Below are 26,388 nucleotides of genomic sequence, written 5' to 3' on the forward strand. Positions count from 1 at the left end.
TGTTTCTGGAAGTAGAGATGACTATCCACATTTGTCCATAGATCCCTTATTATCACATCCATATTTAGCCTAAGTGTGTGAGCATGCCCAGTATGAACTTTCAGTATGTTGTTGCCTGACATTTGCTTTGTTTCTTTAAGTGTGTGAGCATGCCCAGTATGACCTTTCAGTGTGATGCTGAATGAAATCCACTACATTTGTTGGAGTGTGTGAGCATGCCCAGTATAGGCATTTATACTATATGTGTATGGCAAATCAAGTTGTATTTTTACAGCAGGGCTCACCTTTGTGTCATAGATCAACAGGGATCATGCTGTGCTTTCAGGGCTTCCATGAGACACTTTGCATAGACTTATCAACATATCTACATACAGGGGGTACAGCTATTCCTTGTACATTTCTACCTGGGGGCACACCTGATTGTTACTGTGGGTGTACATAGGATTAGGGTTTCACCTGACACTTATACACATTTGCTATGCCTGCACTGCTATGTACGGTACACCATTTCAGTATGTACTGTTGCCTGTCGTACTGGCTTGAGGCATACTACTGTGCTACAGATCCTAGCATCCAATGTCACGTATATTAGATTGTGACTTCATAGCCTACACAACCCACATTACACCACCTGGCCTGATGTTCTCTGTCTGCATAGGCCTGTGGGTGCGGTTACCCATATGCCTCTTTAAGGGCATGATAAAGCATTTCTTTGTGTTTGCATTAGTGTACAATTGTCCTGCTGTGTCTGTGCCCCTGAAATGCTATCATGGCTTAGTGGTTCAGTACTGTGACTGTAGAGCACAGTATCCTGGGTTCGAGCCCTGTCACTGCTTTTTATTTTCATGCTGGGCAGACCAGACTGCTTAAGGAACAGTAAAGCAAATATGAGCATGTTTACCTGACTTTGCTCAACTTTGCACGACTTTGCCCAACCTTGCCCAACATTGCTCAACGTTGCCCAACATTGCGCTAGTTAACATGGGCAATTTTGTTTACATATACTAAATATTGGTAAATGCTGCTTAGCACTGCTTTATATTGCTTAAAACATGGCAATCATGCCTAAGGTGGTGCTGCAGGGCTGCCTATGTCAGATGCACATACTACACTCCCTATACATGTTTGGAAACAGGTAGTGTCAAGTTAGGCATCCCTTTTATTTCATGTGCAAGTCAGAGAGAGGTATCATTTCCAGGGTCCCTACTGAGCCAGTGTATGTGCTATGCATTGCCTCTTTGCCAAGGCCAAGGCATACTGGGCCCGCCTCCTTCTGCCTACTGGGGCAGGCTCAGGTTGTTCCTCCTCTGAGTCACTTTGTGCCTGTGCAGGCCTTGGCAATGGTGGGGGGCTGTTTGGCCCTGCCCCATGCTGTTCCTGCTGCAGCTGTTTTCACAGGATCATATTGTGTAACACGGCACATACCATGACAATTTGGGTACATGTAGTTGGTGAGTACTGCAAGGCTCCATTAGATGTATCCAGGCACCGAAACCATGACTTGAGCATTCCAAACACACGCTCGATTACATTTCATGTTTGTGCGTGTGCCTCATTATGGAGTTCTTGTTCAGGTGTGTGTGCATTTCTGATGGGTGTCATCAGCCACGGCTCCAGTGCATATTCAGCATCCCCCACTAGGTGACTGTCAGGGATGTCCCCATTGGCAAATGTCTGGTACAGCTGCATCAGATGCCAGATATGGGAATCGTGGTAGCTTCTAGGGCAGCGAGTACACACATTCAGTATTATGCCCTGGGCATCGCACACAACCTGGCAGTTGATGGAGTGGAAGCCCTTGCAGTTGATGTAGGCCCTACCCCGCTCACTGGCTGGTGCTTTGATGTGTATGTGCGTGCACTGAATTGCACCCACTACCTCAGGGTATTCTGCTACTTGCTGGAAGTGATGCATATTGCTGGCCAATACCTCACAGGAATTGGGGAAATATACATGATCACTGACATGTGCTGACATGGCATTCAGGAACTGGTGCAGTACCCTGGATGCTGATGCCTGTGAAATCCCCATCATATCACCAGTTGGTCTCTGGAAGGTACCTGTTGCTAGTATTCTTAGACCAACACATACCTTGTTTTCCACTGGGATGGGTTCCCCTCTGTTGGTTCTATGTGTGAGGCGTGGCCTGCACAGCTCAACAATTTGCTGCAGGAGGTCTCTGTCCACTCTATGGCGCTCCACTATCTCCAGCTCATGTAGCCCCTGGTAGGTTACCCTGGGTCTGTACACTCTTCTCTGTCTTCTCACTGTGGGTTGCTCAGCAGCATTTGCAATGGCACCACCCTCAGCATCTTGCACATGTTGCCTTATAATAGCAATGGCAGCCCCTAACATTTTTCTGTCTCAGTTAAGCTTTTTAAGTTTTCACTTCTCTTTGTATTCTGCAGTATTGCAGTGTTTCTGAGTAAAACATGGGGGAATGTTGTTTGCAGGGTTTTAAGTGCTGGGCTGGGCTGGGCTAGTGTACTGCCTGTGTAATTGGCTGATTCTGATTGATTTCACCTGGCAGCTCTGCTAGTTCTCCTTGGTTAACTTCCTACTACTTCTTTTCCTTCCATTTCCCTTTCTGTTTACACAGGGAGCAGGGCTGCACAAACAAGCACAAACACACGCACAAGAGCGCACATGCATGCACACAGGCTTACACAGGCTTAGGTGGGTACACATGAACGCACACAGGCTTAGACAGCCTTACACAGGCACACACACATGCACAGAGGCTTAGACGGGTTTAGTGGCACGCACGCACACAGTGTAAGCATCTTTGCAAGAAACTTTAGTGATAGCCACGGCGTACACCTTCAGTTTCTGGGTTTCAGTTCAGACAACTGTAGACATGCCTCTTCCAGTCCTGAGTAACTCACAGCAAACACATGCCACTCTGCTCCAATAAGCTTACATTCTTTGATACATACCTCCTCATGATGTCACCTATCTTCTACTCTGTTACTCCCCTAGTCCTACTCTTACACTCTAGGGACATGGTTCACATGGCAGGGAAAATTGGGATTCACTATCCTTATCCTCATTTGCATAGGATTGCCTACTAATGCTTGATTACATCTCTCAGACTGAGCTTCTCCCCTTAGCAACCACTACTCAGTAGCCATGTTGTCTTCAGCCTGCCATTCACCTGCATGGCAGATAAATATATTTAATAAAATGCATTTTTTTTCTGGTTTTTAGAGCGCCGCACATTTGTGTGGTGCTGCGCTACACTTAAACATCGGAGATCGGTGGGGGGGGGTATTTTTTATTATTTTGCAACACATAAAAATGCCAATGGCCTTATATTTGGCAATTGTCATGCCTCCTCAACTGGATGCATCCTTTATTTGGAGCTGTCATAGCTCCGTTTTGCTATTTGCAGAACGGTACTCAGTTACCAACAGAGTACATTTCTACAAATAACACTACTCTTACTCGGACAGGTTAGTGTTTCCTGGATCGCAAATTTACCTCATTTGCATAACTTTCAGCAGCAAATGAGGTAATTTGCATAACCTAACACTGTCCGTGCAAGAGTCGTTTTAGGATCTCTCATGCACGCCCCTGCCAGCTGTTCCTGGATCGCTCAGCAGACATATTGGCTGTCTGGAGTCTTACTCCACTCTTAGACTCCATGCAAGCCTTCATGAATCAGGCCCTTCATCTTAAAAATGCATGGCTTGCAAGTTAAAGCATCAAAAATTGTCAGAGATTTAAGATCATATTCATCATATTAAAATCTTCAGTTTAATTAAGGATTGTTGTTCCAGATATTCAGTACTGTTCAACTATTAATACATTCTACATTCATGGTTTGTACTGCATTGGATGATTTTTGTATTTAAAATAACCTTCATGGTTGTTTTCTAGATAAAAGGAGAAACTGCTCTTAGGAAAAACATGTACATAACTGTTCAGAGACTACTTGTTAGATCCAGGGGAATGCAAGGGGTTATTGGTTCAAACACCAGACAAGGGTTGGAGTTTTCCTTTCCTGATGAGCTGCTAATGCTCATTTTAAAGTCATACAGCCTTAAGAAAACTAGCAAAATGCATACATTTTACTCCATGGTGCATTTAGCTATACTTGTGGATAAGTGTAAGTCAAAATGATGGACTGAGATTAATAGCGGTGAGCTCTATGAGTTTAAAAAACAAATGAAAAGAGCCTTCTTGGGTGATAAAAGCTTTACTGGTGTCTCCTGGTACCTCGGCTAATGCCTTCCAGGGATGATTAATACACCAGAAATACAGTCCTTTTATATCAGATCAATCAGCAACACCAAACTGATACATATAATTTAAAGTGATACACAGAATTTACAAAAAACACACATATTGTCCCCACATTTTTCCTTATTGAACATTCAAATTCATCTCCAAATTTAAACCTAATGGAAATAATGTATTAAAATGAATGATGAACCTGGTTTCCAAAGCCAGTAATTTGTCCCTATACAAATTCCCATGCTGATGCATGGACTTAGCTAATACACTAAAAATCAAAGTGGAATCAGATCCCCCATGATGAATCCAAAAATGATGGGTAACTGGGCTGTCTAATCTCCTGTGTCTGATATCCCCTAAATGCCGAGGAATATGTTTTTTAGCTTGCCTTTTAGTTTGTCCAATATACCACTTAGTTGGAGGACAGCTACATCCCACAATGTAAACAACTCCTCTAGAATGACAGGGAAACCTATACATGGCTTTGTACACCCAGCCATTAATCTTGCTGCCATTTAAATTTCTAACCCTAGGACAAACTTTGCATTTGGAACAAGGGAAACAGCCCTCCTGACTACCATTGCCCACCTTCTTACTATTGCTATTTAGCAACTCCTTTAAGTTTAAAAATCTCCTATATGAGAAAACTATTTTTTTCCGGAAACATCCCTTTGGTCGTGTCCCCTTGCGTGACAATGGGCCAAAATCTACTGACCAAATTCCTTAATGTTTCTGAAAAAGGAGAAAACCTACTAACAAAAACTAGTTTTTCTTCTTCTCCATTGTGAACCTGTTCCTCTCTATCCCTCCTAATACTAGACCTACCCCTATCACAGATGCCCAAAACTCTCTTCTCTGGCCTAACCAACAAATTTGCTTGCTAACCCCTGGATAATAGTTTACCTCTTACCTTAAAGAATTCCTCCAAAACCATACTCTTATCATATGTATTATTAAAAATATGTTTATATTCTCCATACAGTAATGATTCCAATAGGTGGGGGGAGCATGCTTGAGGCTATTAAAAAATTGTTAGCAGCAGTTTCCTTATGGTAATGTCTAAAATTAACAGATCTATCCTGATCCACATAAAGTTCCAAGTCCATGAATTGTATAACCTCTCTATTGATCTTAAAAAGTAAACGACAGCCCAAAGCTTTCCTTTCAAAATTCACCATGAATTCTTCAAAATCTCCTGTTTTCCCTTTACATACAAAAAAACATATATCTCTTACAGATGATTACTTTGTTGGAAAAAAATCACTATTGTAAATAAACACATTTTCAAAAAACATTCATGAAAATGATGGCATAAGAGGGTACACAGGAGGTATCCATAGCAGTGCCTCCCTTCTGCAAATATAATTCATCCTCAAACTCGAAAAAATTATGTGTCAGGCTAAATTCCAATACTTGTAAAATATAATTGGTTCTAGGATTCTCACCCAACAGCCTGGCTACTGTCTCTTTTCCCAATGAATGACTAATATTAGTGTGCAACACCTTGACATCTACACACACCCAATAAAAATCCTTCTCCCAGGTCTACCCTCCAACCAAATCACAAAACTCCTTACTATTCCTAATATGTGAAGGCAACCGTGATGTGTGGTCTTTCAGCTGTTCATCTAAAAAAAATCCCTATTTTGTAAGTAAGATCCTACCCAGACAGTATTGGCCTTCCTTGGGGATCTGTTAAAGATTTATGAATTTTGGAGATAGTGAAGAATCTAGTTCTTTTTGGACTCCTGACATACAATTTTTTAACATCTTTAGTGCTAAAAAAAATAACCTTTCACCCCTTTCCAATAATTCCAATAATAGGGAATTCAATTCAGCAGTTGGATCATAATCTAACTTCAAATACACATTCTCATCATTCAATAACTGATGAGCCGTCCTATTATATTTTTCTTTAGATAAAATGACCCAATTGCCCCCTTTGTCTGCCTGTGTGAAAACCAGGTTCTCATTATCACTACATATAGTCTGTAAAGTTAACCACTCTTCTTTACTCAGATTAAAAACCCTTCACTTTTTTACAAAAACATTATATTCCCATTCAATTTCTCTACACGTTTTTTCAAAAACATTTATAGCAGTGGTATTCTTGGGAGGAATAAAATGACTCCTAACTGGAACCTTCAACCACCCATAACCAGTGATAAACTCTTATCCCACATCTTCATTATCATCACTATCAACAACAAAATCATTGTCAGGCAAAAAATTATTATTACATTCTTCTTCGTCTGATAATTCAGAGTAATAATCATTGATATTAACAAAAATGTTATGGTGCAATGATACATCCAAAAGAAAACTGTCCGAGCCCACCATATCCACTTGCTCCGATGCACTGATTTGCTCTGCTTTGTTTAAACTATCCTGAACCATTTTATTATGGAAAAACATTTTCAAATTCAATTTCCTGCAAAAACGAGTTTAAGTAATGAGTTTAAGCAACCTTTGACTCGGTGCAGGCAGTTTATGATTAGTCGCCTGTTGTTGGCATGCATGAGATGAACAGATTCGGCAATTCTAAGCCATTGACAGATAACTGTGGCTCAGTGGAGGTTTGAAGACTATTGAAAAGGTAATGAAAATGAGAATATTTGCTTATTGTTGGAAGAAGCACTTATTACAGACTTTGTGGCTTCCTTATAGGTGACCGAAGACCTGTTAATTAAGTTCTGAGTGCTAAACTTAAGTGGTAAATATTCATCTTTTCCATGGATTGTAACATAGAGACATAGGCATAGTGAGAGTGCTGATTGTGCAATAAAATGGTGCAGACTGATTGGGAACTTCTTCTTTCCTCATTGTTATTTGACTACGACAACATGCATTACCTTAGTGGTGTGGAGGGTTGGCCCACAAATGGGAGTGCCTGGGAGCTTGCCTCTATGCAAAAAACACTTACTTGAGTTATATCAACTTGGACTTAGCAGAAAACCTGTTATTTGGAATAGGTCCTTCGCTGTTTCTCAAAGAAATGAAAATGTTCCTCCATATATAAATGTGAAATTTCTCTCTAGTATAGGAAATGATTGAATATTGAAAACAGCTTGGGCAAGCCAACCTATCAAAACAAGAGAAAATGTTCATTTTGATAATGACTATTCAACAAAAATAACGAGCAAAACGAAAGCTGAAATAAGAAAGGCATATAATTGAACTTGTTTGCTTCAAAACTTAATAGAAGATGGAGTAAAAATCTATGAATCCTTGAAAGAATAAAATTAACTTACATAAAAGAAAAAAAAACACTTCTTCAACTGCTACAACCCTAAAAAGGCAAACTGAAGTCAGCACTTGGAAGACAAACACTAAATCAAAAAGACTCATAAATAAATAATTTTATTGTTATTAATATCCCTTCTGTTTGAATGGTTTATAACTAACTGTGAGGTAAAAAATAATAAAAGTAAAAAAAGTTACTAAATAAGTTGGTTTGCTTATGGCTATTTGGGAAATATATAGGTAAACTTATTTTTCGATTTTATGCTTCTAATCTCGTCTCCAAAGTTTGTATATTTTATTATGATTACTTATCACTTAAGTCTGAAACATCTCACTAGAAAATATGGCACTTCATTTTCAATGTTAATATAAGTCACTTGTTTTTAAGGGTTTTGAGTTACATACATAATTTTCTGTATATTTTAATAATTATAAAAATAATTGTTTTGAAACTAGAACAAAAGTCATATATATAGTTTATGTTCTATAAGCTTCAAATGCTATCTTGATATCATTACTTATGATGTGCTTTTGAAACATTCATTTGCATATTATGCTGCATGGTATTTATCAATTCATATTAAGGATTGAAATGAAACAACTGGCTTTGATGTTATATCCAGTATACTAGCATTCTTGGCAAAGATGTAAGATAGTGAGATGATGATGCTGCAGTTTGTTTTGTATAACACAATTATACAATTTGTGCTTCACAAATTACTTATAAAATCATCAAAAATGCTGGTGACAAAGCATTTGAGGACTGAGGCAGCCTTTTAGTGTTTAGAATGTGGTAAAATACAATATATTTGCATTTAAGAAGGTTTTAATCTCAAGTGCAAACTTGCAAAGTATAAGGAAGTCCTTTTGGTGGATTAAAATCATGGCATCATTCCATATGCTAAAAGTAAAGAAAAGGTGACAAAGCACAACTACAGAATAACAATGAAATGTATTTTAGTTTTATTTCATTAGCAGTTTCTTTTAAGTTTATATTGATTTGATCCAGACCTGAAATATTTTTAAATACCTAGTTAAGCATAGATATATCAAAAAATATATGTAAAATTAATAACGTGATCAAATGCATGGTAACGCAGTCATTGTAATTCCCCCGGATTCATGAAGCTCGGCGCAAGGCCGGTGTAAGGCTTGCGCCGGCCATGCGGCATATATATGGAGTAGTAGCACCATATGCATATGAATGAAGGCGTGCAGCCGCCACAGCCACGTGCATAGGAAACGTGCGCGAGTGCATGGGGCGTAACGAAGTTGCGGAGGGAGGCGTGTCAATGTCGGCTGTCGATGAGCAACCTAAACTGCTGAATAGTATAGTCCGCCTGCAGTAATACTCGCACCTATCAGTGTCCGTGGAGACTGAAACATATACAAAGCATGCAAGATAGTCCCTGCGAACAGAAAATGAAGAAGCAAACACAAATGCACTATAGGGAATAACAGGTCCCTACCCTTGAACAAATGACAGAAAAACCGTGTGCCCGTGGTCCAACGTAGTGTTTATAGCTATACCATGTGGAAGTGAAACATATCATATGCTAGGGCACCGCCAGGAGGTACGTCCAGCCCAATGGAGAGGGTTACCAGCTGACCCATAATGTGTGGGAGGGTACATAGCTGTGCAGATGTGTCCATAACAAAATACATGAGGAGAAATGTAGATATATGTAGTGGTTGTATGTCCAAATCATATCCCACAAGGGATGTAATAATCACATACAAAATGTATGTCTGTATCCCACATAACAAATGTGATAGGGAATAGAATACACATGTAAACGAATCAGGAGCATAGAAACAGCTACAACAATAAGGACACATGTAGGCCAAAAGGAACAGTATGACCCGTACCATCGACTAAGAATACCACCTGTCCTACTTTGCGAGTGACAGTACCGCTGCGGCCAGATGTGTCCTGACACAAGCTTGTAAACATGGCAAATGTGCAGAGATTATAGGACATAATTATCCCTCAGACGTCATGTAATAGTGGCATTAAACAGTTGTTCTCCACGTATATTACATAAATGTCATAAGAAAAAGAATAAGCCACTGAAATGCTACAAGACTAAAGCTTAGATATAGGCAAGAGTTGTAAGTTCTATCTGCCGAACTGACCGTGGGTATGTGTCGGCATGGAAAATGTGTTGTGTCCACCGCAAATGTTACATTGTGGCCAATTGAAAAGGTGGAAACAGTACCGTAGACTGTGGGGAGGCATTGTCCACAACAGTCGGATATGTGGAAGGAATAGCATGGACATAGGAAAAGGTTCCATCCCCCCTATGAGTACAACAGGTCTGCAAATCCCGGGAGTCATCGGTAGAAGCCAAACTAGTATGTGACACAGCCGAGCGGTAGTACCGGGTATACCAACTAAGTAACGAAAGTGAAGTATGGGTGTGTACCTATGTGTGTGAGGTATAGCACGTGGGAAGCAAACATGGCAGGGTAGTCCACACAACCATAAAGGTACCCGACACCTGTAGGGCAGTCAATGTGCTACTCTGGCTGTGTCATGGCCCAACAACAAAAGTAGTGAGCTATCGGATGTGAGTAATTTGCATGTGAGGGGTGGATGGGTAATGGTAAAACCCGCAAAGGCAATACTGTGTCGTATGCAGAAAAGGTGAACCAGAGGTATAGTTGGGGGCAGCGGGTGAAGTGGACATAAACACAAACACATGGAGAAACAGCTGCAAGACAAGCAGACAGGCCATAATGTAGAACACAATCCCACAAACATATGTATCATGTAAATGTGCGATCAAAATGTATAGATATGTCACCGTCACATACCCACAGGTTGGTCCTGATGGAACTGGCCATAACAAATGCAACACACCTGGCTGCATAATGGGCTACCCAGCATACCCTCCACATCACACAACCCAGCCCCATAACAGAATGTCCACCAAATTCACCCATACGTGGCCCACTGGTCCGTTGCAGACACAGCTACACATACCGACCCCTACGCATATGTAATAGGTATTGTCACCCTAGGCAGTGTCAGGATAGCAAACCATGTATTCCCTGCATGTTAAACCCCTTGCACATTTTCATAAAGCCAAAATACATTTCGATATCGTTTCTGTGTGGAATGGTCCAATTTCTGGAATATCCCTTACAGGATAAGTAACTTGTGTAAATAGTAGAATGGGTATGACGACAAGATGTCCAATCCTGTACATATCTGGACACAAGTCAGAACGTGAAGTACAGGTCCAAGACACTGTCCAGACCTGAGTGGTCATGCATAACCCAGTACCCAGGATAAAACACCTTCCCGTGACGCACGTGTCCCCACACAAATAAGTGGGAGAATATATCGCACACTCGCATAGTGGCAAACAGCAGAAGGGTGAGGAAGACACCCGACATTAACAGGAGAACCCTGATGAAGTGTGAGGGATACCTAGTGTGTGCCGGCATGACCGACCATACCTGACAACCTGTGTGAGCTAGATATCTGGACAGAGCCGTGACTACAAGTGAGACAGAGGTACAACAGCAGGTACAATATGCAAAGATAGCTGTTAGAAGTTATTCATGTATGTGCAGTCTGAGTACCCGGGAAGTCCACTGGGTGAAGAAGTGCCCAGTAACAGTGGAGGCCCGGGTAGAAAAGCTCCACAAGCAATACAAGGAAATAAAGGCTACATAATGTTAAAGGTAAAATACAAGAGTAAAAGGATTACAGTCAGGAAATACACATGCATAACATGTGTATAATAAGACAGTGAAAATCCAGAGTTTGTAGTGGTAATACAGAAATTTACAACAATGACATTTTTGGAGTCAAGTGAGTGTCAGCTAAGTCTGGTTAAGCTGGAGGGTAGAGAGGAGCAGGAGTATGGAGAGCTCAGAGGAATGAGATCCGTAGAATGTATAACAGGTACAAGCAGGAATATATCCATGTGGATGGATAAACATAGATATATCATAGAATGACAGTTTGCACAATGGCATTAATGTCCAGAGTATGAAGTCTGAAACTCAACTGTCTGCCAGCATGTCCCGACATCTGTCCCTAATGCAGAGCTACTGCTGTGCCAGAACACAACAGCGTATTACAGAGATTCGTACCATCACTCAACTGTCCAGATATTCGCAGAATCACCAGAGTGTTGGCTCATAGTGTTGTGTGCCTCCGACAACCTGCATCTGTCTGGTAAATAGGTGTGGATTGACGTCACAAAATAATGAGCATTAAGTATAACACTCCACATCCCGCAGAAGAGTCATGACAATGCAAAACCTAGTATTCTATCAACGTTATAAGCTTGTAAGGAAACTAGTTAAAATGTGTCCCTCTTACTCTCCCCATCATGTAGGGTTTGCGCAGATTTGTTGCTCAAAGAGGTCGAGAGGTATGGTCCATACATATGTATAGTAACAACCCATGACATTTGTGTAATGTACAACTGCATACATGTAGTCACAACATGTCCAAGAAAATAATCCCCGTATGAATGAATACAGGTAATAGTCAAATCTGAATGGGAACCCCCCCCACTCACCGTGGAGTATCAACCGTAACAACAACACCCATAATATGTACAGCCAACAGAATAAGCTCCTGATAGGTGCCCAAACACATATGTCTATAAATACAGGTAAAATGTTCATAATAGGGAGAAGCTCCCTGTCCACATGCTTCATCTGACATTTGAACTCGGCCAGGGAAGTTACGTTCACCAGGCAGACAAGCCCATACCCAGATCACTACATGAACACCCTGACAATCAGAAAGATGCATGTGATACGACTATATGCCCTGGTGTTCTGCATATCCTCGGAGTGATTAACAATGCAGCTGGGGTCTACAGCAGTAGGCAATACGGAATGTGTAATATGTAGTACCGCGTTTCCCACAGCAGGGGAATGGATGCCTGTGTTGTAAGTGAAGCGGTGAGGCATATGTTGATGTAGCTAAGTACTATGGGTATGCATATCAATGAGGCAGAACAGCAACAGAATACTGTTTCCAGCATCCGTCCAACGTGAATGCAGTCCCGGTTGACCTACGACCACTGCAGATATCCCTGTAAAGAGTAATAAATGTGTCCGTGCTGTACACACAGTTAAATACGTAAAGGTGAACCGTGTGTTTCACACCTGTCCGTAAACCGGACTACAGATAAGTAAGTGTTACAGTCAGAAGTATGAAAGGCCACGCAAGCAAACATTTATTAAACAGATGTAACCCACAACATGTAAATGCAAGTGCGCCTGTGCGTGTGAAATCCGCTCACAGCATAGTAAATGAATGCTGTTTCCCCCATGTTAGATATACATGGCTCAAACCTGTTAACCCCGTAAAGTATGAAACCGGACAAAGGCATGCAAACTACCAGTACAAATAGGGACAAACCCCAGATATGTGCCAGAACAAACATAAAAAGTGGATAAAATAACGGGTGTGTCAGTAGCATGGATTCTCTGAAGGGTATGCAGTCATAACCTGAACTGCTTGCCAGTATTTCCCAACGTAAGTCTTTAATGAAATGCCATTAAATTGCCAGATAGACATAAGGTTATGAAAAACACACCGAAGATAAAGAGGCAACCAGCTGTACATTCTGCGACAATCTGTACAGTGGAAAGGTATGGTATGGATATAGATATATGTGTATACACATAATACACAGACGTAAACCAAAGCAAATTATGAAATGAGGACTGTACATGTATATATGTATACACAACAAACATATGTCCCGTAGATATGACATATGTATATAAATAGGCCACGGCATAGCTAATATGGGTAGACAAACAGACATGCACGAAAGGTGAATAAACCGCTGCTTTCCAAACCATTGGCCAGAAAGTGACAGTCCAGCAAGTTCTACACTTTAAACATGAATATAGGTGTCCATTGCAGGACCCCAAAAATTGATCCATACGTAGTGTCAACCATCATTGATGCAAAATAAGTGACCTCAGCAAATATGATATAGCTGTACATGCAACAGTAGCAGGTGCAAGGGTAATGACACATGTGTCGATAGAATGTATGACGTACGAACTGATATCCGGAGAGTGGGGAGTGCTTATAAGTGTCTCCACACTTTAGTACCGCTCACATTAAACATGTGTAATGGGTACTGTGGAGGGGTGTCAGGTATGGGAATCATGGGTATGCAGAAATGGGCCTAGGTGTTGTTTGGTAGAGATTTATTAGGTCCGCCCCGTGATGTGGGTATAGCACATGCCTATATTCTCAATAATGGGGCAAACCATCCACTGGATATTGCGTAAATCATTGTGGGAATATGTAGGGCCCTATATCAGTGTCATGTAGGCGATTATCATGGATGGACATGCGTACGACCAAGATGGTAACCATACCTGGCAAACTGTCAGAATAAGACAGCTGCACTAAGGCATAGTACACGAAATACAAATAGGGACTATATTAGATATACCCCAGACAAAGTCAGAACATTGATAGAATACTGGCGTAGCCAGGAATACGAATGTTATGAGTGTTACTAATCATGACATAGAAATGTCAGTCACTATTATCTAACTGCACAGTTCGTAATGCCTTGCCAGTAATTTACCAGAAAGGCACATTATTATGACAAATGTAACAAGAGCAAAGGTCAAACATCAGGGCGTTTACCCATAATGTGTACAGGTTAGGGGTATGAAGGTAACCTGTCCAAAATACATGTACAGAACTAGTGATACTAGGTGGACAGGAGAGAAGAAAGACGTCAGGACAAATGACAAAACATGTACAAGTCATACGCATGTACTCCGACAAATGTGAATGACAACGTATTCCCTGTGAAAGTCAATGTGGAAGGTTAATAGACTCAAAAGAAATGTGTCCCTCAGGGTGTCATGCAGTGTCACCGTTACAATGTCTGGTCCCCCATACTCGTATGTGAGCTCTGCCACTGACGGAAAGCGCAAATACCGGCGTACACATAAGGTACATGATAGAATAATTAGTGTGGAAAAGCAGCTGCTGGCCTGTGTGAGGAATACAACCCTCTGGGTGGGTGTGTCCTGCAATATAAATGCAATGGCATCTGGCCTGTGATGCTACCATACAGTGTGTGTATTGGTGTCAGAAAGTTGATATCTTGTATCAGACACATACTCCACAACTGTACAGATTTACGCAGACTGTGCAGAGTTCTGCCTCATATGTTTGGTGTGTTCCACTTAAAATCAGTACCATTTTGGCAAATTCCTGAGAACTAAAGTCATTAAATAATGACAAACATGTGAGTTTAAGACACCAAATCCGTCAGAAAAGTCATACTAATGCAAAGCCTATTATTGTGTCAACTATCTACGTTTGTAAGAGCAATATGTAAATACTGCCCCTATGTGTCCCACTATCAGTTAAGGCTTTGTCCAGATGTTTGCTCTAGGAGGAGGAGTGGTATGATCAGAAACAGATACATGTGTGAGGAAACAGCATTATCGACTGCAAGATAACTCAGAAGGTATGAAAAGCGCTGCAGTAGGATGTTCGGTACTGTCCGCAGGTATGTGCTGACATGTCAAATGACACAGCAGTCTACATGAAGTACCTATAGGGCTGTCACCTTTACAAATGATGATAGTGGGACATACCCACAGCCATGCACACAGCACAAATACACATACACACAGCAAAACTAGGCCATGATACATGAAGCCTCCGGCGTGTACGAGTAGAGTGAGAGTACAGCAAGGATAGATGTCTGCCAAGCTATACAGCAAACGCCTGTAAGGGTGTGTAACACCGCCCGTAACATGAACGTTGCATGGACAATGTTGGGATTTGCAACATACCCCATTGGTATGTGAAAGCTATGCAAATATGCGATACATGAAACAGTCAGCTGTCCATGCAAGAGCAGAGTTATGGGCAGAAAATATATATATATACATATATATATATATATATATATATATATATATGTATATATATATAGATACAGACATACACACACAGACACACACACATACACACGTGGCAGGGTTGTGAGCAGAACATGAACGTAACCACTGTACCACACAACAGCATTACGCAGTGACAGAACGTGCAACCATGATTAGTAGATCATGGAAATCACACAGGCATACGTCTAGCCTGTAGACAGCGGCATCAAAGGCAAAGACGCCGCACAGATGTTATGGTGAGTGAATACTGTAAAAGCAATGTACTGTAGTCATGCAGCTGGAAACACACACACACACTTGGCAGGGCTGGGAATTGAACTTACAACTAACTACCCTATCACACTACAGCATGACGCATTTACAGAACGCGCTACCGAGATTACTAAACACAGCAGTCCCGCAGGCATCCTTCTAGGTGCGTGTCGACATCTGCAAAGGCAAAGACGTCAGCAAGATATATCTGTGGTGTGAAGCATCTAAAAGCATAACCTGAGTCCCCAGGCGGACGGGAGCATGCGCACACACACACACACACACACACACACACACACACACACACACACACACACACACACACACACACACACACACACACGGCAGGGCTGGGAATTGAACTTACACCTAAGTGCCCTATCACACTACAGCATGGCGCATTTACAGAACCTGCTACCGAGATTACTAAACACAGCAGTCCCACAGGCATCCTTCTAGGTGTGTGTCGACATCCGCAAAGGCAAAGACGTCAGCAGGATATATCTGTGGTGTGAAGTGTTTAAAAGCATAACCTGAGTCCCCAGGTGGACGGGAGCATGCACACACACACACACACACACACACACACACACACACACACTTGGCAGGGCTGGGAATCGAACTTACACCTAACTACCCTATCACACTACAGCATAATGCATTTACAGAATGCGCTACCAAGATTACTAAACACAGCAGACCCACAGGCATTCTTCTAGGTGCATGTCGACATCCGCAAAGGCAAAGATGTCAGCAGGATATATCTGTGGTGTGAAGCATCTAAAAGCATAACCTGAGTCCCCAGGTGGACGGGAGCATGCACACACACACTTGGCAGGGCTGGGAATCAAACTTACACCTAACTACCCTATCACACTACAGCATGATGCATTTATAGAGCGCGCTACCAAGATTATTAAACACAGCAGACCCACATGCATTCTTCTAGGTGCATGTCGACATCCGCAAAGGCAAAGACATCAGCAGGATATATCTGTGGTGTGAAGCATCTAAAAGCATAACCTGAGTCCCCTGGCAGACGGGAGCATGCGCGCACACACACACACACTTGGCAGGGCTGGGAATCGAACTTACACCTAACTACCCTATCACATTACAGCATGACGCATTTACAGAACACGCTACCAAGATTACTAAACACTGCAATCCCACAGGCGCATGTCAACATCCGCAAATGCCAGGACGCTGGCAGAGATTGTATAGAGAGTGTACGATCAGACATAGTACTGTCCCACGGTAGACGTATACAAACACACGGCAGTGGTGTACTCAGGGCAACTATACATGTATGGAGCACTACAGCAACAATACCTAGACACAGTACGCACCACAGACAGTACACCCTTCCAGATAGTCACCCAGTGTGTACTCGGTAGGCATCCATCCTGACATTGAAGATGGAAATCTGTTGCCTGGATGACCACCATGGCAATACAGGATGTCAACGGCCATGCCCATGCACAGAGGGACATCACCGACACAAGGTGTCACTGGCCATGGCCGCACTCCTGGTAATATACGTCAGTTCGGACTGTACTGTGTGTCGATCTACACAACAGCATACTGGACATGCTCACACACTTAGCTGTTGCAAAGGGCCGTCTTGCATGCAGATGGAGTGTAAACACGGAAGGTCTCAGTTTGGACTGTACTGTGTGTCCATCTACACAACTGCGTACATGGACTGTACTGTGTGTCCATCTACACAACAGCATACTGGGCATGCTCACACACTTAGCTGTTGCAAAGGCCTGTCGTGCATGCAGATGGAGTGTACACACAGAAGGGCACAGTACAGAAGGGCACAGTAAGGTATAACTGTCCTCACGCACAGGGCGGTCACACATGCAGTGACCTGTACACACACAGCTGCCATCACAGCTGTCATAGGTGCAGGTCACACACATACACACTGCAGTGTACACTGTAGCTGTCAAGTCATCACCATGTCGTCGGTGCAGCAACACACAGCCTTACAGTACTACAACACCATGTGACACATGACCACTGGGCTGTACAGAGGTGTACACCAGCTGTGCAGAGTACACATGTACCAACAGGGATCCAACAGGTGTTATGCATTGCAATGATACCAGTATACATGAACAGGTCAGCTCAAGACATACCACGGCCCTTACACAGCTGTGACACATGACTGTTTCTGTACACCAATGAACACATGTCTGGATATGTCAAACATGTGATTGTGTGGATGTGTGCATGGACTGCACGCACAACACATGCATACATAGCATAGCCTTTGATGTACCTCATGCATAACAGTGGCCTAATCAATGCTACGCACGCAAATGGAAGGTGGGTCCATGTCTGTTGAATGCTCACACTACAGGGGCTAGCAATGTTGACTGGGACACATACCCTTGTACTGGTCACCTGTGACACCCGTGATATCATACCACAGTCCATGTGTTATGTATGTCAACACACATGTCCAACAATAGCAATGCATACAAACATGGCAACAGGAGACACATGTGACATCTGTACTGTGCATGCAGCAACCATGCATGTGCAGTGGCCGATGTCCGTAACATAGTTGCACCTAACTACGACATGCAGTCGCAATGCAGACCCATCATTGACACCTGTATACGATGACATACAAACAGCATGTATGGATAGATGTGTGTACATAAAGTTGTGAACCACCTGTGTAGATGTATGTGTGCAGGGGGTGGCTCACAGTTGTGTCACACACCATCCTATCATGCCATGTGAAAACAGTACGCTATGTCGCTGTTATGTGACGGTGCTGACATAATGCATACACAGCGGTCAGGTGTTACCAACTATATGTCACATGGCACCTGTAACACCTACAACCTCCCGTGTGCATATAGTAGCACAATTGCCAGATATAGCGTTGGTACACATAATGCAATCAATACCGCTGCATGTCTATCGAACGTGTCATCATATGGCAGGTGTATCATTCCCAGCACTGCCATGTGTGTCCGAATGTGTGACCAGAGATGCCACATATCACGGGGAATATGTCCCAGTTGTTACACATCCCTGTACACCGTTGTAGAGATCTGTACATACGTCAGTGTGGGAAGCATGACGTCGGCTGGTGTGGTGCATCACACACGTCGGCTGTCCGTATACACATGTGTGGTCACCACAGTGTGTGTGTGTGTGTCTGTATGTATGTCTGGTGCTTGGTGTGAGGGTGTATGCTAATATACAGTGAGAAATGATCACTAACCCCACGTGGTGACTAACCCCTTAATGGTGATGCAGTGCACTACCCTGTTGATGCCATAGGTCCCAGCCATACTGGCTACCTGTGCATGTTCCTTCTCTGTGACACATTGTGTGGGTGCATAGTACTGTGAGGGTGATGACCACATAGGCAAGGGTCCCCACCTGAACACTATGGGGTGTGCATTATAGTGGTGTACACCCCGTGAATGTGGCCGTGTTCCTGTACTGTTACAGGGTCTTACTGCTGCACAGTGTGGCCTCCAGCTACCAAGTGACACCTCACATCATCATTGGCCAGACTGCTGTGTACAACCCCTGCACCATGTCACCATATCTGTAATGTGTCCTGCTATGTATGTCACGTCTCTGTCCAGTGTAGACTGTGGCACTGACCACATGCGTCAGGTGCAGTATATGTGCGGACATCTGTGTCATGTTGGTGTTTCCAACAGTCAGGTTGAGGGTACATGTAGCATGCTGATATTGCCAGACGTGCCTGTGAGTAATCCACAGTTACACGTGGGGGACTGCAAACACTGCTACCTGTAGGCACATGCAAGTACACCATAGGAGAGAACCAGAGTATCACAACCAACATGGTGCTACAGATGTAACAGAGACATATACCGTGAACACATCACAATGCATGCTGCACCTGCACTACATGGAATGACCGGTGCATGTCGACAGTACACAACCTATGTCACATACACCTCTCAGTATTCCCACACAACCACTGCAACATACATATCTCACTATTCTGTTCACCCTGTGCATCAGAATATTTGAGCATAACCCTGCACCGACGGTGTGGATGACAGGGATGCGGCACAGGCTTCATCATATGCACAGGGTGATATGTTTGCCAGGGGCATAGGCTGCACCAATGGATAACATCATGTGTGTGTGTAAGGGCCGGTGAGTTGATTGGACATGTCTGTTCAGAATGCATGTGGAGGTTGTGGAGCCCTACAGTTGTGTTTGCTGTGTGTGTGTATGTGTGTACACAGTTCTGCCATTTGTGAGGCCTACACGGGGTATAATTGACAGCCCCAGATTGTACAGACCAGGTTGTACAGCTCACTGTGTCCGTCCATGGCTACATGACCTGTGCCTGCCTGGGGTTGCACGGGCACTACCAGGTGGAGGTACAGAGTGGCTACTGTCCGACGACACATGTCCTCTGGAACCGTGTCCCCGCTGAGAATGTCCAGGGCCACGTCCATGTGGCCTGCTGTGTCCTGGTGTTAACAGTGCAGCACCAGCTGCACTGCTACTGCTACCGGCACTATGGGAGCGGGCATGTGAGGTGGAGCGCTCACGTCGACCTACACTAGGTGGTGTTGCTGGCCTATGTCCACGTGGCCTACGCCTCATTCCTACCAGATGTTCCTGCACAGACAACTCCTGCTCACACATTGCCATGCCTCGGTGAAGGATTCTGACCATTTCACCCAATCGCCTATGCAGAACATCAGCAATCTGCTGTTGAGCATTTGCCAGTGCCTGGATGTTGTCATTTAGGGTATGGATAGCAGCCCTCTGCAGCCTCTGCCCTTCTCTGTTCTGCTGTTCAGCACGTGCCTGTGCCGCCATTACAGTCAGGAACATGCGTCTGGTGATACCAGCTGCTGCGCTCTGTCCTGCAGGTGCATGTCTGCCAGAGGTCCTCCTACGAACAGCACCAGCCACATGCCTGTGTGGCACATCTGCAGTCATTACACTGACACCATGTTGTGTAGACACACCTTCTGTAGCCTCCACACGCTCCTGTTCCACGCTAACAGATGCTGACTGTCCTTCCTCTATGGCCACTGGTGATGCGGTATGTGTTGGCAGCAGAAATGTGTGGGGGGAAGAGGGGGACATAGCTGGGATGGTAACCATTGGCTCAGATTCAGCCCCTGACAACCCTGCCTGTACCTCATGCATATGTTCATCACCGCTAGTATCTGTGGGGACACTAACATCAGAGGGACCTCTGGAGGGTAACGCACTTACATCACCTGTGAATGCAAAGAAATACTGTAAAGTACAATAGACACACACACACACACACAGACACACACACAGACACAGACACACACACAGACACACACACACACACACACACACAGACACACACACACACACACACACACACACACACACACACACATACAGACACAAACACACACACACACAGACAGACACACACACACACAGACACACACAGACACACCATGCATGTGATTTGTCAGATGGCATGCAGCATGCCTGTGATACAGCAGAGGGCATGCAGCTCAGACATTAATTGTGTTAGTAGGCATACCTCCCTGGGGTGCACACTACAGCAAGCAGGTGTCATATCAGTAGCCATGCAGTTCACACAATCATGGTAGTATGCATGCATCCCCGTGATACACCATGTGGCCCAGAACAGGATAACAGTACACATGGCTGACGTGACCTTGACATGTAGTCTGCTGACATGTGCATTAACATGCATACATGTCTGACACAATGGTGTCCTGACATGTACAGCATCATAATGGGCTTCACATTGCAGTGTTGTCTGTATGCCCTACAGATAGAATGCATGTTTAGCAAATGTGCATGTGCATGGGAGGGTAGTGTGAGCTGTCTACATTACTATACAGTGTGAAGTACAGACACTGTGCCATTGCATGGCATCATGAGACATCTATATTGCTGTAGAATGCATAATATGTACACATTGCATAGCCATAACTGCAACAGTCGTGATGTTCAACAGAACGTATATGGTAGACTTCAGTGACACCTCCAGTAGCTGTGCACAGGCTTTTAGGATGTCCAGTGTACCACATCAACTGTATAATCGGTCAACTAAGGCTATAATTGGACCATGTGTGGACAATGTGCAACAGGGTGTATACGCATCCCATGTACTGTGTGGCTACATGTCTCTGGCCATCCCCCATGGCCATGTGTGCACATGTGTTGGCCAAATGTGTGTGATGGCCATCTATCTCACATGTCTGTGTTGTCCCATATGACATACACCCATAGATGTCAGATATGTCACAATCCACAGGGCTATGCAGACAATGGGCTGTATGTTTGGTATGTGGGGTATAGGTCATGCGATAGTGTGACAATATTGCAGACAGAACACTACGTGTCTGGAACATGTCAGGTGGCACATCACAATGTGTGCACCCAATGCAGGGGCATATGACACAATGGTGACACCTGTGGGCTACCCATATCACAGCTCACTGTGTGGTACTGTGTGCGTACCACACATGTTGTTCCAATGCATACTACATATGCCTCCACTGTAGAACACCTCCACCATTGTATGCACAGCTGACCACACATGTCGCAATGACAAGAACTGTGGTTTCAAGTCAGTGTATCATTTCGTTTGTATATATTGCACATGGGTGGCCTGTGTGAATGATGGGTGATGCAACCTGTATATCATGACTGGAACAAACATCAAATGTGCAAGTGTTAACTGGCCACATGGCAAATAGATCTACACTGTAACATGCCTGATACTGATGACAGTCTCACCTGCAACGGACTCATGTCTGTGCGGCACTCCAGAGGTACCTGTATAGGGGTGACACAGCAGTATGAACATTATCCTTGACTGTATGACAGCCACAGGTTGCACTGTGCATGTGAACACATTCACATGTGTAATAGCATATAGCATGCACATGTGTGCATACACAGAATAGCATATTGTAGTATGCAGCATGTGTGTCCACATACATTGCATATGTTGTTACTTTACATAATGTACAGTGACACATGCAACTAAATGGGATATAATAGCCATATGTGCAGTACTGACTTACCAGGCAACTCCAGGCTCATTGGTTGGGAGACACCCACCTCCACGATGGCAGCTAGTGTTTGTGGATGCTGTTCCCTGGGTGTCCCCAGACTGGCCAGTAGCTCCTCGGTGTGTGTGAGTGGGGGCTGGGTTGGTGGCCCACCACCTGTTCCACCTTGTTCCCTGGTGATTGCAGTGACACGCTGTTTTGCATGTCGTATCAAGTCTGTGCAGTGTCTGCGCACCTGCTGGTAGGTGCAGTTATGGCCACCCACATCGTTCACCCTCCTGCGTAGATCCTGCCACAGGTCATCCCGCTGCTGGGCATGCTGTGGCACATGGCTGAACAACAAGTCATAGTTGTCATGGAGCTGTGGGATGAGGACATTATGCTCCTGGCGGCTGTATGCTGGGAGGCGTGTACGGGGCATTATCTCTAAGACATAATGATGGTGACAGGTCACAGTTTCAGAGATGTACAGAGATACTGCTGCACATACATTTCTATGACATCTACTACATCTGCACAGTTATCTTTGCAAAGCATCATGACACAGACATGACTGACGTGTTTGTGTCACACACATGTCACACCCATTATGCATTGGATATCATCACCATATATGTGTGTCACTTCATTACAGTGTTCATACTCCATGTGAATGCTGTCTTGCTGTGGGCATGTCTATTTGCCTGTGCTTGTGTTCTTACCTATCTGCACATGCCTGGATGTGTCCATGGTAATGCTGTTGACCTGGATGCTGTGTATATGTCACATATCAACACAGACACAGCCGTAATGAACTTGAGCAGTGACAATGCACACATACACATGGACACCTGTACATGCATGTGTTTTGCCATATACATCTACACAGCACTGTACAACTGTTCAACATCCTGCCACGGATCGCCTGTATTGCACATGTGATAGACATGGGACAATGGCTAGTCAGGCGACATTCGCAGGGATGGTTATCAACCATAGCATGTGCGGGCATGGTTTCCAAGCTGTAACAGACAGCCATTATGCCACCGCAAGGTGCATCAGTGCCACATTACTGATCCAGTCAGTTGATAGTACATCTACCATGTGGCCATCACACCATGTATGACTGGGATGACATGTGCAGCTTTGATGGACAAGGTTGCATGGTATGGCGGGAGTATGTTACATATATGGCACAGGGATCTGTCCAGCCTGTGGCGATCCTAGTATTAGGATGGTGGCTGTCCATGACATATGTCTTATAGATCAGGATATGGACATGTAGCATGTCCATCATCATGGTGTAGCAAATGTCTTTCTGCAAGGTAGACAGCATGCTGCATAGTGGAGGTGAGGATTGTGAAGGCTGGTATCGCACATCCATGCATAGCCATTACCCCTTAAAGGTGGTATGTGATCCAATATTGGTCACCACAGTGCTGTATATGCCTGTCCAGTGATCTATGTGCTCATGGATGGCACCCTGACATGACATGGGTACCTCATATGACTACCTAAGGGGCCTGGAGATGTCACCAAGTCGGGGGGTGCACTGCACAGCACCATCCCTTACACAGTGTCCATAATGTTGACCACAGCCTAGGTAGTAGTTTATGGGTACAGGGATGTTCACCTAGCGGTGACAATGCTGGTATCATCCATCAGACTGTGCACATATGTCACACACCTCACCCATTTGTCTGTGTGGTATGGGCTACAATGAGGGTGAGGTACAACACATTAACCCTTTTCTACTGTAGCTGGCACTGGTGTGATGTGCACATGTCACTCTTGCACCTTTTGTAGTTGTGAGTCTGTCAACAGGCCACTGGTGGAACACTCCTGTGACATACAAAGGTATTTGTAATCAAACATCCGTGCTGTCTTGTACATCTGTACTGCTAACATCTACAGTGATAATGGTTCATGGACATGCACACCATACTCAGCAGGGTTATAGTGCGGTGCCACCCAAAATGACTGTCATCACCACTTGTGGGTTGATATTATCCAACACCCTATCTGTATTGTATGGTCATGCTAGGCACTTGTTCAGAACTTGTGAGCATGTCATGAGCTACTGATTACTATAGTACCCATTCCACACCATTTCCCACAGGTACACTGGCTGTCCTACACTTCCCAGCTTGCTTATGGTACAACAGCTGTTGTACACAAGTAACGCACATATCCTGTGGGACATGGTTGTATATACAGGCATGTCCAACTGTCACATACCAGTGCTACTGCCTGTCTATATGAGGGATATGTCGTACATGTGGCAATAGAGCAATTGTCTCATGTACACATTCAATGCTCACCTCCCAAAATACGACACTACAGCCTGTGGGGGATGCACTTCTGCAGCCGTGCTGGGGGCATAGCTCTCAAGTGTACCTCATTACGAGGAACGTACCTCATTTGGGGTCTTAAAAAGTGCATGTTCCTCAAGGTTCCACATTGAAAGGGTCTGTCACACATTCATTGTTGGAAATTGTTTACCTGCTAGCCATGGCTAAATAGATGGGAATCATATTAATTCATTAGAATATCTTTTTATACGTAAAACCAGCCTATTTTAGCCATCATATGCCCTTCCTAGTTGAAGCTGTTAGTAAGCCAGTTGTAAGTGTTCCACATTTTGCCCATTTGTCACACATTATGAGGGCTAATGTTCCTCATTTTGGGGACAGGAGGTTGACAGCTATGGCTGGGGGTAATGCTGTCATCAACCCTGACTGCACCTGACAGTCATTTGGGGATGTGTAACATTCGCAACACACCCCACCCATCACATAGTCTCACATGATCTCCACCACTGGCCACACCTACAAGGACAACTTGTGCAGTACGTCTCCATACTCAGTGTAGGCACCAGAGGTAGCCCCCATCATGGAAGACAACATCACCAACTTATAGCCCACAGACTCATGTGTGGCCATCACATACAGCCAATAGGGAGTTATAACATTCACAACACACCAGTCATAGGTGACTCTGTAGGGAGTCACACTGCAGTTCCACACAGCAGGCTACACAAGGTGATAGTTGCTTACATCTTGCTGTCGGGTAACTGGTTCTGCAACATAACCTATGCACCCATGCCACACCTCACCAGGTATGATGTGACTGTCATTCTCCATGTTAGTGTGACTGCCCTGTGATGCCACTTCATAGACTACGTGTGCAGGGACATGCAATAGCTCACCAGTCTTATAGCCCTGAGGGTGTGGGCCAAGCCCTGGGGAGCGTTTTGCATTTGCCCGGACACGATACCACTGTACAATGACTGACTGTGTCACTTCAACAGTTGCCTATGCTCCTATTGTCATTCCACAGGCATCTGGTATCTGTCCGCTTTGACTGACCTGGTCAAACACAATGCTGTGGCACAGATGACTTGCACCTGTCAGCCCTGGGAGTACAGCTCACATGTAAGGCTCTTGCTGCTTCTATACTGCCTGTCTTGCACAGTTTCCAATAACTGTCACTGGCAGAACGGGAACTGGCAAGCACGACATGGGGTCATGTGACACAATGCTTGCATCTTCCTCTGTGACGCACGCAGGCAAGGCACACCTTATAATGCACCACTCCAACATCTCTGCAGTGACTGGGACCTGCCTCTAGGCTCTGCAGAGCACACCTGCAATGACAGGTTATAGACAGACCATACCTT

Source organism: Protopterus annectens, chromosome 4.part1 (genome assembly GCF_019279795.1).
Source record: "Protopterus annectens isolate FY-2018-M chromosome 4.part1, PAN1.0, whole genome shotgun sequence".
NCBI classification, from domain to species: domain Eukaryota; kingdom Metazoa; phylum Chordata; order Ceratodontiformes; family Protopteridae; genus Protopterus; species Protopterus annectens.